The following is a 14,319-nucleotide window of genomic DNA, read 5'->3' on the forward strand; positions in this document are numbered from 1 at the left end:
CAGTAACTCTTTCCGCCGTGTTTTTATCCACGGTGAATCCCCCCCGGAAAAGGTGGCGGATTGGTAGGTTGTGATACTATGGGGGGTACATTGTCTTCCACCTGGCTGTTGGCGGTGACCGCCGCGCTGCTTGTCTGTACCGGCGTGGCGGGCGGTGTGTTAAAGTGGCTGTCTTTGTTGGCGGTTTCCGCCAGGGTCATGATTCCCTTTTTTTCTCCGCCGGCCTGTTTGCGGTATTCCCGCACCTTTAACACCGTCCGCCAGGGTTGTAATGACCCCCTTAGTCCTATTTCTATGTCAATGGCTGTCCCTTTTTTTTTTTTTTATTCTGGAAATCTAGTCACCCTAGCAAAGTAATTTGTGTTTTTAAACGTTTTTGATTGGCTGCTGTTTAATAATCAGTAAAGAAGGAGAAGCATAATCCTCGTGTCCATGTCCTTAACAGCATTGAAAATTCTTGATGCGTAAGCTAGAAAATTTTTAGGTCGAGCATAGCAGCGCGCAAGCGGTACTTTTCCGACCTGTTGGTATGTATCTGGGCTTTTAACCATGCCCACCGCACTCCCATCACTATCACTCGTTTGTGGGCTTGCCTTTCAAAAATCCCTTTCTTTTCGTTGGTAACTGCTTTACTTTTGTCCCTCCTTAGGGCGGTTTTGTTACCGCTTTGGCCATCCACCCTGTTACAAGGCTTATTGCACTTATGCCGATAACTTTGACTGCGGGCGAACTTCTTTTTCCTTTTGTGTGTCTCCTTCATGCTCATGGCGGTGCTTTGGATTGACTTGCTTATGTCAACTATTTTACTTTTTATTTTCAGTTTGTGTGGCAAGAAAAGTCCAGTTAGTAACTTATAATGCTAATAGCTCTAACTCGAGCAAATGCGAAACCCATTGTATTCCAAATTCTTGGTTCCCTTGTATCGGTCATGCTGACTGCGCTTTATTGCTGACATTCATGAGAAAGCAAACTACGTTTGTTGCCCTTTGTGTTTCTTTTAGGGCATGACATTGTCTGCCATACAAAGCATGGGCTTTACGTTAAGAAAGATCTTGTCATATTTCCCTCAGGATGTTAGCTTGGCATTTGCCTATGGTTTGGGGTTGTTCAGGCAGTCCGGGACCAACCAAAGTCAAATTGGGGTAAGAATGCAAACCTGTTAGGGGCATACTAGTGAACCATCGAAACAGCTGCATTTCTACTTTACGAACCTCTATCATTGTTTGGAAAAAAAAAAAAAAATTGAATGTGGTGTAGCATTGCAAAATGACAACACAATAGAGATCCGTTGATGCCATCACAATAACATCTGATTAGTATGCCCAGTGATGTGGAATATTTAATCTAAAAATGTATGCACTATTTTTAAAAAAAATTTAATACAGATACCTGCCATTTCCTCTTAAATATCAGTTTGTTCAATTTATTTATTTTTATTAACACTAAGCATGCTTGTTTTTTTTTTTTTTTTTAAATAGCGCTTGTTACCAGTATTTCTTGTCCATCTAGTAAATAATTGATAGTAAGGTTACTCAGCTCAATGGTGCACGTTTCTAATCGTCTGCCTTATGCTGAAAGTCAGAGTTGACCCTGCAAACTGAATCTCCCCTACCTGCTCTCTTCTATTCATCACTGTGGGAGCATTGGGGCGGATCGGTTCTGTTCAAGTCATTACAAAATTCATTTACTTTCGCAGTCTCATAATGTATATCTTTTATTCTTACCTTTACATTGATAAATAACAATTTTCTTTCTGTGCACGCCTGGTCTATTAATTCCACATGTTTCACCTACGGATGTATTGTGTAAAAAGTGGGATTATATGAGAATCAACATTTTTTGTTGTGACCATAGCCTAGCTTGGATGTTCAATTGTATTCTCTATTTTTCAGCTTTAGAAGGTTGCAGGAGAAACAAAATACAAGTTACCTAATTTCATGTCACATCTCATGCTATTTTTCAGGGTCTACACTTTGCCTATTCTAAGGTAATAATTTCAAAGCTTGGGGGCTAAGTGATGGAAGGACCAACCACCAGAACAGATCAGATCATTTTAGGTCTGGGCTTAGGCACAGCTTTAGCTGGCTCTTCAGACTATTATTTTTTTCCAAAAGACTTCACAAACATACACAAAGTAGACTTCATCCGTCGGTCTGTTAAATCGTCATTCACGTTTTTACTTTTGGCAACCACATTATACAGCATGTGGCAGTGATTCAGCCCAGTTTATCCATTAGCCGCCTATACTTTGAGTGACTGCACAGAGCTGTGCACATTAATCACATTCACCCAAAAGTAGTTCCTTTCTCTTCTGTGCTAAACCTGGTTACAAGTATTTTTTTCATTTCAATATATTTATGTTACATTTAAATAGTGAATTTTTATCTTGCGTGCACTTTGGTTGCCCAATTAAACCAGGGACTTATTTTATTTTATAAAGTGTTTAGGTAACATTGTGACATTGTAGCTGTCTGCAGTGTGCACTTGGTTAGCTGGTGCTTCATTCTTGCCTCTTTCACAAATAATTATAAAATGCATGGCACAATTGATAGGCTTTTATATAAATACTCATTCACTAGAAAAACAGCCACATCAGTGAATATTTTTTCAGCTAAAATATTTAATGAAAGTATATGGAGGCCACATCTAAGTGTGCATGTTTTCTTTTCCCTTTTACTTTTTGTGGCGCACTCTTATAATAGAAAATACAACAAAATTAACCATTTCACATTACTGGCAAGGTCAGACTTATTGACTTTGGCAATGCTTGTTTACTGATGGAAAAAAAAATAACAAAGATGAAGGGTACAAGATGGTGTGGTGCGTAGGGGGAAAGATCCTTTTCTTATTTAGATTTCTGAATGTCCTAGGATACCCTATGGGCGCGATACAGAAAGTCTTAAACTTTATTAATTTCTAAATTTGGAGTCAGTGCAGGGATTGGTAAATCTCCATAACGTGAGTAAATTAGTGAAGTTTAGAAACTGTACAGATGGCTACCTTCTGCATAAGTAGAAGTATGGCCAAAATATAACCCGATGGCCCAAGAATAGACTATTACATTAGGTATGAGTTTGAATTGATTGATGCTCTGATGACTTTGGCTTTCTTGTAGTCAGTGAAAGGAGATTGTTCAGTAGCTCTGGGTGAGGGCAAAATGCAATCCCAGAGCGAGGGGTTGTTTCCAGGGATAAGATTTTTTTTGGCTTGGATTCACTTTTAGGAAATTGGTGTTAATCCACTCTTGATTCTCCACCTCACTGCCCCTCCAATGATTTGAGTATTCCCTGCATATGATAGAGCTGTATGCTGAATGCCCCAAAGATTTTATAGATGTTGAAACGTAGTGGTGATAATGATGATCCCTATGGAGCTCACAGTTCACAGGTACTTTATCTGAAAGGAAGGTGGGCAAAAGTAACATCTGTGTACACTTGCCTAGGAATAATTTAAGGCACACAAAGATAGTGCTGTGTATGCCTGTTTTAACCAGTTGTGTAATTAAGATGCAATGGTTGGTCATATCAAAAACGGTTGATAACTCCAGCATGAACAGGGCAGCCATTTAAAAGTAATCTTATATCTGACACATTACTTCCATGGTCAACAACAGCACAGATTCAATTCCACAGCCAGAGCAAATGCCTAGTTACCTTTGATCAAGTATTGCCAACTTCAAGAAATTTGGAGTTTTGTGCAGAAAATGTTTTTTTTCTCAGAATTTCAATAAGGCTGGGTAAGAGTGTGATAGATAGTAATTTGCAGGGTCTTAGGTAATAATTACGAAACATCAAGGTGCACAGTTCCAAAAAACGTTAGAGAACACTCAACCCAATGCAGGAACAACAAAAAGAAATAAGGTATATCAGGTCCCTGAAAATATCCAATATTTTGGAACAAGAGCCCTCACTCACCAACTGGTGGCATGCTTCATCATCGGGCTTTGCTCCTCGTTGGGCCGGCGCTGCAATGCCCGACAGGCCCCTCAGGGGGGCTCTTTGCCTAGATTTTCCCCTTACCCATTGTTTTTAATCATGACAGAGGGTTCTGTTTTTTGCCAAAAGTTTAATTTAGATTTTTCTCCCTCCAGTCATTTTTACCAGCTTCTTTACCAATCCCCACATTATTGCATTCACCCACCGGCAAACATTTTCAACAAAAGATCTCCGGCAAAGAGCCCCCTAGAAGGGCCCGTCGGCATTGCAGCGCCGGCCCGACAAGGAGCAAAGCACGATGATGAAGCATGTCACCAGTTGTGACAGTTGTTTTGGCTTTATTCCAGTGCTGTCCTCTGGCTCCTAAAATAAGTTTATTTTAACATTTATGTCAGACTTCTACACAATGTCAGATAGTGCAGTCATCTCATCTCTCCTCAAGGGATTGCGATTTCTGATGTCAGTAGCCCCAGTGACCACCAAATATGGCAGGAAAAGACAAAAAATGAGAGGGTGGGCCAATTTATGTGGCAAGAAAAGTTCAGTTCTGAATTTACAATGCCATTAACGATACCTCAAGAAAATGCGAGACCTATTGCATTGCAATTTCTTTTTTATTCTTGGTATTAGCTCACGTGTATGCTGAGAGTGACATATGTGGTGGAAATAAAGGAACATATTCATTCTGTTGCAGATGTATCAATTACACACAATTTCTTCTTGTATTTGCCAGCTCATGTATCACTTTCGGAGAGTAAAGAATCGAATTTTGCTTATTTTCAGTTTTACCAACCGTGATGTAAACATACGAATCGTGCCTGTAAAAAACTGCCAAATGGCTATCCAACGCGATTTAAGTGCATCCACCGTTCGCACGCGGAAACCGAGATACGAAACGAAAAGAATGTCTTTACCAAGACTCAATTTGCTGGAGCGCACACCACAAAAATGTCAGATTACAGCGCTTTACCGCGGATCTGCTTCACGTACACCAACGCAGGTACCTAGGAAACACAGTCAAACTGACGCCGATAACGTAAATAGGCGCGATGACGCCACGGTTGCCATCTTGAAGTGGGCGGCTAGGCAGGTAAGCGGCTCATTCCGACCTGCACAGTTCTCAACCAATCTGTCATTCTCTGACTTTAGCTAGTATATCAGTGTAGAATAGTCCTTTTTCGATCTTTACTTATTCAGACGCCTCCTTTCCGTCTCCTGCTGCTGTCAGTTGCGCGCGTGCACGGGATCGTGTTTGACGCTTGCCTGTGCACGCTGCTCTGCCCCGCCCCTAGCTCCTGTTGCGCTACCCCTGAGAGTGCTGCGCGCCCCTTCCGCCACTTAGCGTGCCCCCGCCTGCTCACTGGGTTGTGGCCGTTGTGGTTCCGCTTCCCCCCTTTGGCTCCGCCATTGCAGCACCCGTTCCGTGTGTGCGCGAGAAAGCGTATAGGCGAAGGAAAGCTCAGTCCGTGACTGGGAGGAGACCCTGGGAACGAGTCAAAAAAACCTCACTGGCTTGGAGAGATTGGTGGTAAGAACCGATAGCGCAGCTGCCTGGTGCAAAATCACACCTTTCTCTTTGAATATCCCCTATAATATTAGTTCCGGAACCCCCAAATTGCGAGTTGACCAACGCCGGTCCTACGACTTTGCTTCACTATTTCTCATTGGCAACACTATTGCAGTATGTCCGTCATTGGCAATAGTCTTAAAGCCTCTACTCCTACGTAAATCTTCTGCTAAATCTTGAAGTCAGTTCTAGTATCTCGTCGCTATCTCACCTTCTTATCATCAACGCCTTCCTATGTAGTGCCCCTGTCCCAAGGCTAGATGTGTCATGTTTTATGTTGATTTGCAGGCAAAATATGTTGGTAGTTGTTAAACTGCCTGGGATTGAGCTGTACACTTGATCATTCTCAGTTGCTTCCGGTTTCTTTTCCCCTACATGCGTTGTTTGGAGCGGTGGTGTTTGGAATGTGAAGCGTGCAGCAGGGTGTGGGGGCTTTGAGGGAAATGTCATCAAGGTATTCAAGATGTTTTTTCGGACTCCGACAATAAAAGAAAGCGCGTGCTTTTAGGCCTGCTCTTTCATGTCTTCACGAGTTACCTCTGCCTCCAGGTGTTTCGGGATAAACATTTTTCTAATTTCCATCCTTCAGGGCAAAGAAAATGTGTCCAAGTTCACAACCTGTTTGTACACGCTCACGCCGAGCATTTCATGTTCTGAGTGAGGGAAACGCAGCTTGTTTCACTGTTAATCACACATAGATAACAGCTTGATATATAAAATTTGTAGGGGTTACGAATTTGTATTCTTAAGGTCTATTAAAAAAAAAAGTATGTAAATATCTTATTTTGGCTTGATGATCGTCTAGGTTTGTGTTGTTATGATGCTGATCTATATTTGATTGTTCGATGCGCCCTTGTATTGCTTGTTAGGAACGTTTTTCATTTTAGGATAATACCTGTTTCATGAAATAACAGGATTGCTAACTATAATGAATTGTTTGGTAGGTCGAGTTATGGACTGATTATTTACTGAAATGTTGATTCAGCAGGTAGTAGGAAAAAACATTGAACAGGGGTCCGGATCAAATATGGAGAGTGATCCAGGGAAATACAATAAAAGTAAAACACACAACCCTCTCTCATAAGGATCTAAAATATGAATTTATCTAGTATAACTCCATGTTTCAAATACAATGATTCTATTAATATACAATAATAAATACAAGAAAAATACCCACAGCACATTTATAAACAATTCCCCCCCACAGACAAAACAAAAAGAACAATCATCTAACTTACAAATAACAAATACAACTGCAACACAGGGCGGCAAACATATAAGACGAGGACAAAAAAAGACATCTAAGACAAAAACACCAGACAAACAAATGATAATGACAAAGTATACAAACTACAAACAATCCTAATCTACCATGCACAAAATCACACAAATATATAGTAATTACTCAAAATACAATCATATTTTTATAGCAATCAAATATATATTTCCAATACAGAAAAAAGCTAATGACCAGAAAATATTTCTGCACAATATAAGAAATGTTCAGAAGAAATATAGAAAAATAATAAAAATAAATATTATCTGGTGTCCACTTTGTATAGCTATCAAAATGTCAAAGTTCATCAAAGTAATCCTTCATTGTCATCAAAGCCGACACGCGTTTCGGTGGACTAACACATCCAAATTTTTCAAGATGCAAATGCCATCTTCATCAGGGCATTATAGACAAGTGATGAAATTGATACATCGTGTCGCTGTCATAAATCTAAACATACAAGAAAATAAGTATATCAATTAATACTATTGCAGCTATAAAGGGGATTGTCATGTCCGTTCCCTTGATAATGAACACCGCTAGACAGCGTGACAATAAACAATGTACAGGAATCCACTAAACCCATGCAAATACCCAGGAAAAAATCAAGAAAAGGATAGAACCAATAAACCAGACCTCAGTGAACACCAAAGAAAATTTGTAACCCTATGCATAACATCTATCGTTAACAAGTAAAAACCCATGTGGCATCCTACCAATCCTATCTGACGGTACCAACAACTTGCAATAACTCCAAAGACCACTTGTAAGGGTGGGAGGAACCAGTTGACTCTAAAATAACCAAACAATACAGATAAAATGCTACATGAACCTACCATCGCATGTCAATATCTAAATGGTTTATTAGTCCTCAGAAAATGACACTCTACCCTATCCATATAGTTAATCATGGACAATGCTTACCTTAGAAAATAATAATTAAATGCATTGCCGGTTTGTCGTCAGCCTTGATTGCACAGGTTTATCTGACCTTCCGCGGCCCCAATGAATGCCGCTTTTATGTTTAAGGCCCGACGCGGGTAAACGACAGACATAGAAGAAGGACTAAGCGGCATCATATATAAACAAGTTGTCCAAGAAAAGCGGCGCCTACCTTAGAATACAGGCCTTTTGCTTAAAAATCTGCAACGCAAGCTGTCAAACGTGTGTATCGGCACCCGCCAATAAAAATAGAGAGATACAGAATCAAATACTCACCAACGAAAAACTATAAGCTGAACTGACCCCAGTATTTATAGGAGAAAGAAATTACAAAAAAATTAATCTAAGGAAAAAGCTGATTAATAACAGCCATATTAAAGTGGAAAAAAACAAGAAAGTATATACAAGTTCACTTCAACAAATAACAATGTATAAGGTGGGTACAATGCATAGGTATACATCTTGATAACAAATTACTAGCACAGATTAAAGGGCATTTCCCCAAGGTATTTCATCATTAAGACCTTTTTTTGAAAGTCCGTAAGAGAAAAATCCAAAATACTTATCTCTTTTTTTTTTCTAATGGATTCCACACAGGCATCTCCTCTTGAACAAATTTCTCTAATATGGTCCATCTTATCTCGTCCTCACTATGGTTATGTGAAATCCAATGGGAAACCAAAGGGGCATTTGATTTACGCGTTCTTATTGCAGATTTATGTTCAGATAATCTGGTCCTAAACTCTGTCTCCCCCACGTAACCTAGATTGCATGGGCACAGAATCAAATAAACCACATTTTTGGATCTGCAATTCGTCATGGTTGCCAAAACAGTTGTTCTCTCATTATGTATAAAGTTGTAACTAATCAGAGCCCTAAAGCAGATGTTTGTATCAGATCATGATTAAGCCTGACAGGTGCCCGGACCAGGATATTACGTACATTTTTATTCATTTTAAAGGCAAAAAGAGTTTTTTCTAATAACATGGCATCAGCACCCGTATTCAGGGTATGCCACTCAGAGTTGATGATTTGCCTAACCCTATCATTCAAATTAGAATGATGAACTACAAAAACAACTTTTCGCCGTTTCCTTTGTTTTTGCCTTGCAATAATGCTGCACGATCGTAGTATTTCGCTCTTTTTAGTGAATCCTTGATCACCCTGTGTGGGTATCCTCTTTGTCTTAGTTTCTCCGCTAGGATATCTGCATGCTTCAAAAAATCTTTTATCTCAGTACAGTTTCTTCTAAGTCGTAAGAACTGAGAAAAAGGGATAGATTGTCTTTGACTTCTGGGATGGAAGCTGTCATAGTGTAAAAGAGTATTCCTAGCTGTAGGCTTAGTGAATAGAGACACAATTAGGTGTCTGTTCATATGTTTGATGTATACATCTAAAAACTCCACCTGATCACAGCTATACTTCATAGTAAATTTGAGGTTGTCATCACACAAATTAAGCCACAAGAGAAATTCATATAATTTCTCTTCTTCACCTTTCCAAACGAAGAAAATATTGATGTATTAATAACCAGTTAAACACATTTTCAAAGAAAGGGGCAAGCTCATTGTATATATGTTTTTCCTCAAACTCACCTACATATAGATTGGTAACACTCTGAGCACAGGCAGCCCCCATGCTAACTCCCTTGATTTGCTGGTATATCGTCGTATTGAAGTCAAAAAAATTATTATGTAACACAATGCTTAGACAATCTATGATAAATTTGTGAAAAGGTTCTAGACCCAGAGTAGTGAAGTACGACTTGACACAATCCAGGGCTTGCTGTTGAGGTATGTTTGTATTCAGAGCTTCTAAATCCATGATAACTAATATCTCTTGTTCCGGGTTAAAGTCAAGACCCTCTACTTTTGAAATCAAATGACCTGTATCACGCACATAGGACGGAAGTTCTGTGACTAAAGGTTTCAAAAACATGTCTACATACTGAGAGAGGTTCAATTGCAGACCCAACAGTTGAAACAATAGGAAGTAAGGGTGGATCCATCGGATTTTTATGTACTTTTGGAAGTCCATAAATCATTGGCAACCTCGTATATTCAGGTGTGAGAAAGTCAAATTCCTTCTGGCAGATCAAACTACGTTGCAAGGCAATGCTGTTATTGCCTTTAATCTTTTAATGCTCTTCACTGGATATCCTGGCATCACTTTGTAAAACTCGGTGCACTTAAGCATATTCGACATCTTAACAATGTACTCATTAGTGTCTAGAACCACGATCCCCCCCACCTTTGTCACAAGTTTTTATAGTGATCTTGTTACATTTAAGGTGGCATAAAGCTGAATTTTCTTCTTTGTTTAAGTTAAATTCCGGCTTCGGAATATGCTTTAGCATATTCTCAACCTTACGTAACACAGCTTTTTCGAAGATCGCTACTTCTGGGCCTAGAAAATCTAAACTCGGAATAAAAGTAGACAGGGGGTCTCAGGCCTGACCTGTTGTGCCCTGGTACAAAGAGAGAACTTGCAAAATATTCAGCAGGTAGTAACACAATATGTTTTGTGGCATCCAAGCGTGACTTGCTAGATTGGAGTTTCATCTGTAATAATTGAAATATTTATGACGCGTTTTGCTTCAAACCTCTGAGACTTTTGTTTGAATAACGTGAGGATCGTTATTACATTTTCCCACACTATACTGCACTGTTGAGGGCCTGAAGGCGCTCGTCTGTTGCTGATAGACCTAATATGACACGTTAAGAAACACTTCTCTCTCAATTTCTTAATGCTAGAAAGAATACCTGATGAGTAGTATTCAAAGTAGTTCGTTGGTAACAGACATTGTTCAGTGAGCAGAAGCTTTCTTTCAAACAGAGCTCATACAGCCTTTTTGTGTACTGGATTTCTTTTGAGTACTTTGTACACAATCTGTAAGTGTAGCATTGTTTATTTCAGTGGCAATGCCATTTGGGAAATGAGAAGGAGGCCTAATGGTCCAAGCAAGATTTACTATCACCTTTCAAGATTTTCATAGCTATAAAATTTCAAAAGTACAGAAGCATTGTGAAATAAACATCCCACCTCAAATTAAAACGAGGCTTTCCTGAAATTATTAATATGCTAAACCTGAGGGTAGGCGCTTTGCCTCATTTGCTTACTTTTTTGGTTAAAAAAAACTTTTGTGCCCAGCTAAGGAGAGCGCATCTTGCTGTGAATGTTTTGACGAAGCCTACGTGATCTGCAGAAAATAGCTAAATAAAGGTGTTTCCAGAAGGGATGGACGTAGGGATGACTAGACTAGGAGGTGTCAATGTGTGCAAATATACCTCAACTGCTGCTGATTGTTCTGGAAGAGGAAGCGTGTGAAAATGACCAAGACTTTTAGTAGTGAAATTTGTTGAATTCATGGTACCTGACCGTCGTACCTAGTACAGCGATTCGGGGCGAGACTAGAACAGTTTCTGTTAAATGTAAAGCTCCTAGCAGTGAGATGTAAAAAAAAGCATACTGATTTCCACACCTACTAGAGAACAAGATGATCACACCGATGTGGGTGAATGATGCAATACGAACAGTTTATGGTAATTTGTTAAACCTCCCACTCGGCGTGCACCTTGAAAATTATGGCCTGGGGATGGTGTAAAATGCAGTACATGTGGTAAGCTCGTGAAGGCATATAATAGCGACAGAGAAGCAAGAAGAGGAGCATTACTTAACTGGTTCATTACTGTGGTCTTCTGCCAAGTGGAGTGGAAATACTGGCTGAGCCACTGCATGGTTTGAGTAAGAAGCAGGAGCCGAAACAATTTAGACCATGAGTACTCGGACATTTTCCCATGGGCCAAAAGGATTTGCCTTTGATGTGACCAAGGGCAGGATTGATGCCAGCAAGGTGATGGTCGGGAATGGGGTGTGTGGGTGCCAGTACGGTGGGTGTAGGTAGGGGAAGCAAAGCATATACATCCAGTGGCTGAATTGCACAATGTGAATCTAGAAACCCTGGTATCAATCCCGGCTTCCCCACCGCACCAAATTGTGTGATTCTAGGCAATTGTTTAATTTTAGTTTCCCTTCTTTTTCTTCATTATCGTATATAAAAGGACATCAAATTGCATGACTTCTGGATGTGCATTGTACAAAACCTCCTATTTTTGAATGAATAGACTACAATGTTTTTCATTTATAATAGGAACCCAGCCCAAAGAGTGTACTTATCGACTGACTTTCCTTAGTTCACTGTTGACATTATTGTGAGGGTGGGGAATGAATGAATGAATGAATGAATGTTTGTAAATTAATGTTTGAAACTATTGCTTTAAAAATACTAGTCTGCACTGATAATGTTTTGTACTAAGATGAAAAGATTCTGCATGTTAATAAAAAACACTTTTCACATTTTGAGGAGACCTTATCATATTCTTACTCTTTTGATGTAAGTTGTCTTTTAGAAGTATTGGCAAAGCCAGGTCCCGCCTTTGCTATCTACTGCTTTCACCAATGGTTCTAGACCTGCTGTACAGCATCCCCAATGTTGTGCAGCATTATTTTTAAAAAAATAAATAAAAAAGACAAAGATACCAAGAATACACACGCCTAGAAAATGATGCGTTTCTCTTTCCTTTTTTTCTATTTTTCATGATCCAAGTTAGAAAGACTGCACACCTGTGCAGACACTAACACAGAGAGCCCCAGTTGTGGCTGCGCTGTGTCTGTACACGTCATTAATCAACGGAGGAAAGAAATGCTGTGGGGGGTGTTCAAGCAACCAGAGCGGATAGCTGAAGAGGGGCAGGAGCCGAGGGGACAAAGCAACATGGGGTCCGCGGTGGGGAGTAGCAGGGAGTAGCAACATAGGGGAAGTGGCAAGCAGAGTGAGAGAAGTACAAGAACAAGAGAAGGCTCAAGGTGGGGCGGGGGGAAGTACCAGATGAAAAAGGAATTTGGGTAAGCACACAGGTAGGGATGGAAGTGCAAAGGCAGCAAGAAAAATGTTTGCTCGCAGTCACAAAGGCTACAAGAGAGGCTCCTGGCTGATCTTAAGCTATTGAACTTGGCAGCAGACAGAAGTATGTGATTCCCCCTTATCTCATTACCAGTTCCTTAGAGACAGGCTAACAATATTTTGACACCCCCTGGGGTCTGCTCTGAAAGAGTTGCATGTAAACGTGGGAGATGGGTGCATGTTTAGCAACAAAGCTAGAACAGCTTTACAACATGCGAAGGTGGAAGCGTTTCCAGCTGTAACTACAAGACTGCACTTTTTGGGCATTGTGTACTGTAAAGAACTGCATTCTATGGGTAAAGTGGGAGCTCTTAAAAAGACCGTAAGAACAAACCCAGTGGATTTGGAATGTAAAGCTAAACCCACTCTTATTGAATCTAAAAGTGTGGTCAGCCGTTACAGGTCAGTACATGCTTCTGCCACTTACCTCTCGTAGTCACTGCTGCCATTACACATAGAACAAGATCAGCACTATATAAGTAAAAGAGAGTACATTGGGTGAGCTGCTTCTGAGCCTTTGTAAGTAAGATTCAGTGGCCAAAGCCACATGACCAGGGCTGCAAGAGCCTGTACAGTACACAGCCCTCCAAATATCGCTTCACCTTAAACAGCAATGTCCCACAGGTAGCCACCACCACCCAGCACTCTTCCTGAGCCTCCCAGGTCTTTTCACCTGTCCGTTGGCTTTGGAGGGCAGTGCAGCCACAACTTCCCCAGACTGGGCCTCTGTGGTAGTGGGGAACAAAGCACAGCTAACAAACAGCAGCGATGCTGCACACAGCCAGGGTCCGCACTGCTTGGCTCCTCTGGCAGAAGAACCAAGGCACGCTTGGTGGCTTTTTTCTTTTGTATCCTTGGAGTTCACGCTCATGGTGGCCAAAGCGCTTTGAATCTGCTTGCTTATGTGGACTGTTTTTTAATTTTTTAATTTATGTTGCAAGAAAAGTCTAGTTAGGAATTTGCAACGCTGATAGCTCTAAGTTGAGCAGACGTGAGACCCATTGCATTGCAAATGTTTGTTTTTTTCCACTCAATGGTCAAAGTAGCGGCTCAGACTGAAAAATGGATGGGGGAAACGTGCCCCATTTTTATCACAACTAATAAAAATAAAGCAGATATCCTTGGTTTTTGGAAATGTAAAGTGGTAGAACAAGGGATAAAATGGAAAAATCTCCCCAGCCACTTATAAGATGCAGAGTACAGCACCCAAGTATACAGATGAATGGGCTTCATCAACCTGGAAATCCGTCAGCCATTTCAGATTAGAAGATTGTGAATTAAATATTGGAAATAATAAATGAGGAGTTGAAATGAATTACTGCCCTGTTTACTGGAGCGAAAGATGTTGCTTGGAACATCTGAAAAAATTCAGCGCTTGTTCACTTAGACAAAGTAAACAAAGCGGGCGCTGTGCTGATATATGAATCACAGAGCCTGTGTAGATATGAGCTTGGCATGTGGCAGGAAAGGGAAAATAATAGTCTCCCAAACCAGCAGATGACCAAGTAAAAGCGCAAGGATCCAGTACTTCGTGTGAGGAGATAAAAGATAGAGGGACAAAGAGGAAGGATTGCCCATTAGCAAGCAAGGTTTTTAAAGGACACTCAGACAAATGAAGAGCAGAGTTGAACCCTAC

The 14,319-nt window shown here is 40.4% G+C and overlaps 1 protein-coding gene across 1 annotated transcript in view; it reads left to right on the plus strand.

Moving 5' to 3' along the window:
- The first annotated feature begins 5,189 nt into the window (after positions 1–5,189).
- PAK2 (p21 (RAC1) activated kinase 2) overlaps positions 5,190–14,319 on the plus strand; it is a 439,171-nt gene continuing 430,041 nt past the window's right edge. The window contains exon 1 of the mRNA XM_069213609.1: positions 5,190–5,463. The gene's annotated coding sequence lies outside the window, so the exon portion shown is untranslated. The remainder of the gene's footprint in view (positions 5,464–14,319) is intronic.

This window comes from Pleurodeles waltl, chromosome 11 (genome assembly GCF_031143425.1).
Source record: "Pleurodeles waltl isolate 20211129_DDA chromosome 11, aPleWal1.hap1.20221129, whole genome shotgun sequence".
Taxonomy (NCBI): domain Eukaryota; kingdom Metazoa; phylum Chordata; class Amphibia; order Caudata; family Salamandridae; genus Pleurodeles; species Pleurodeles waltl.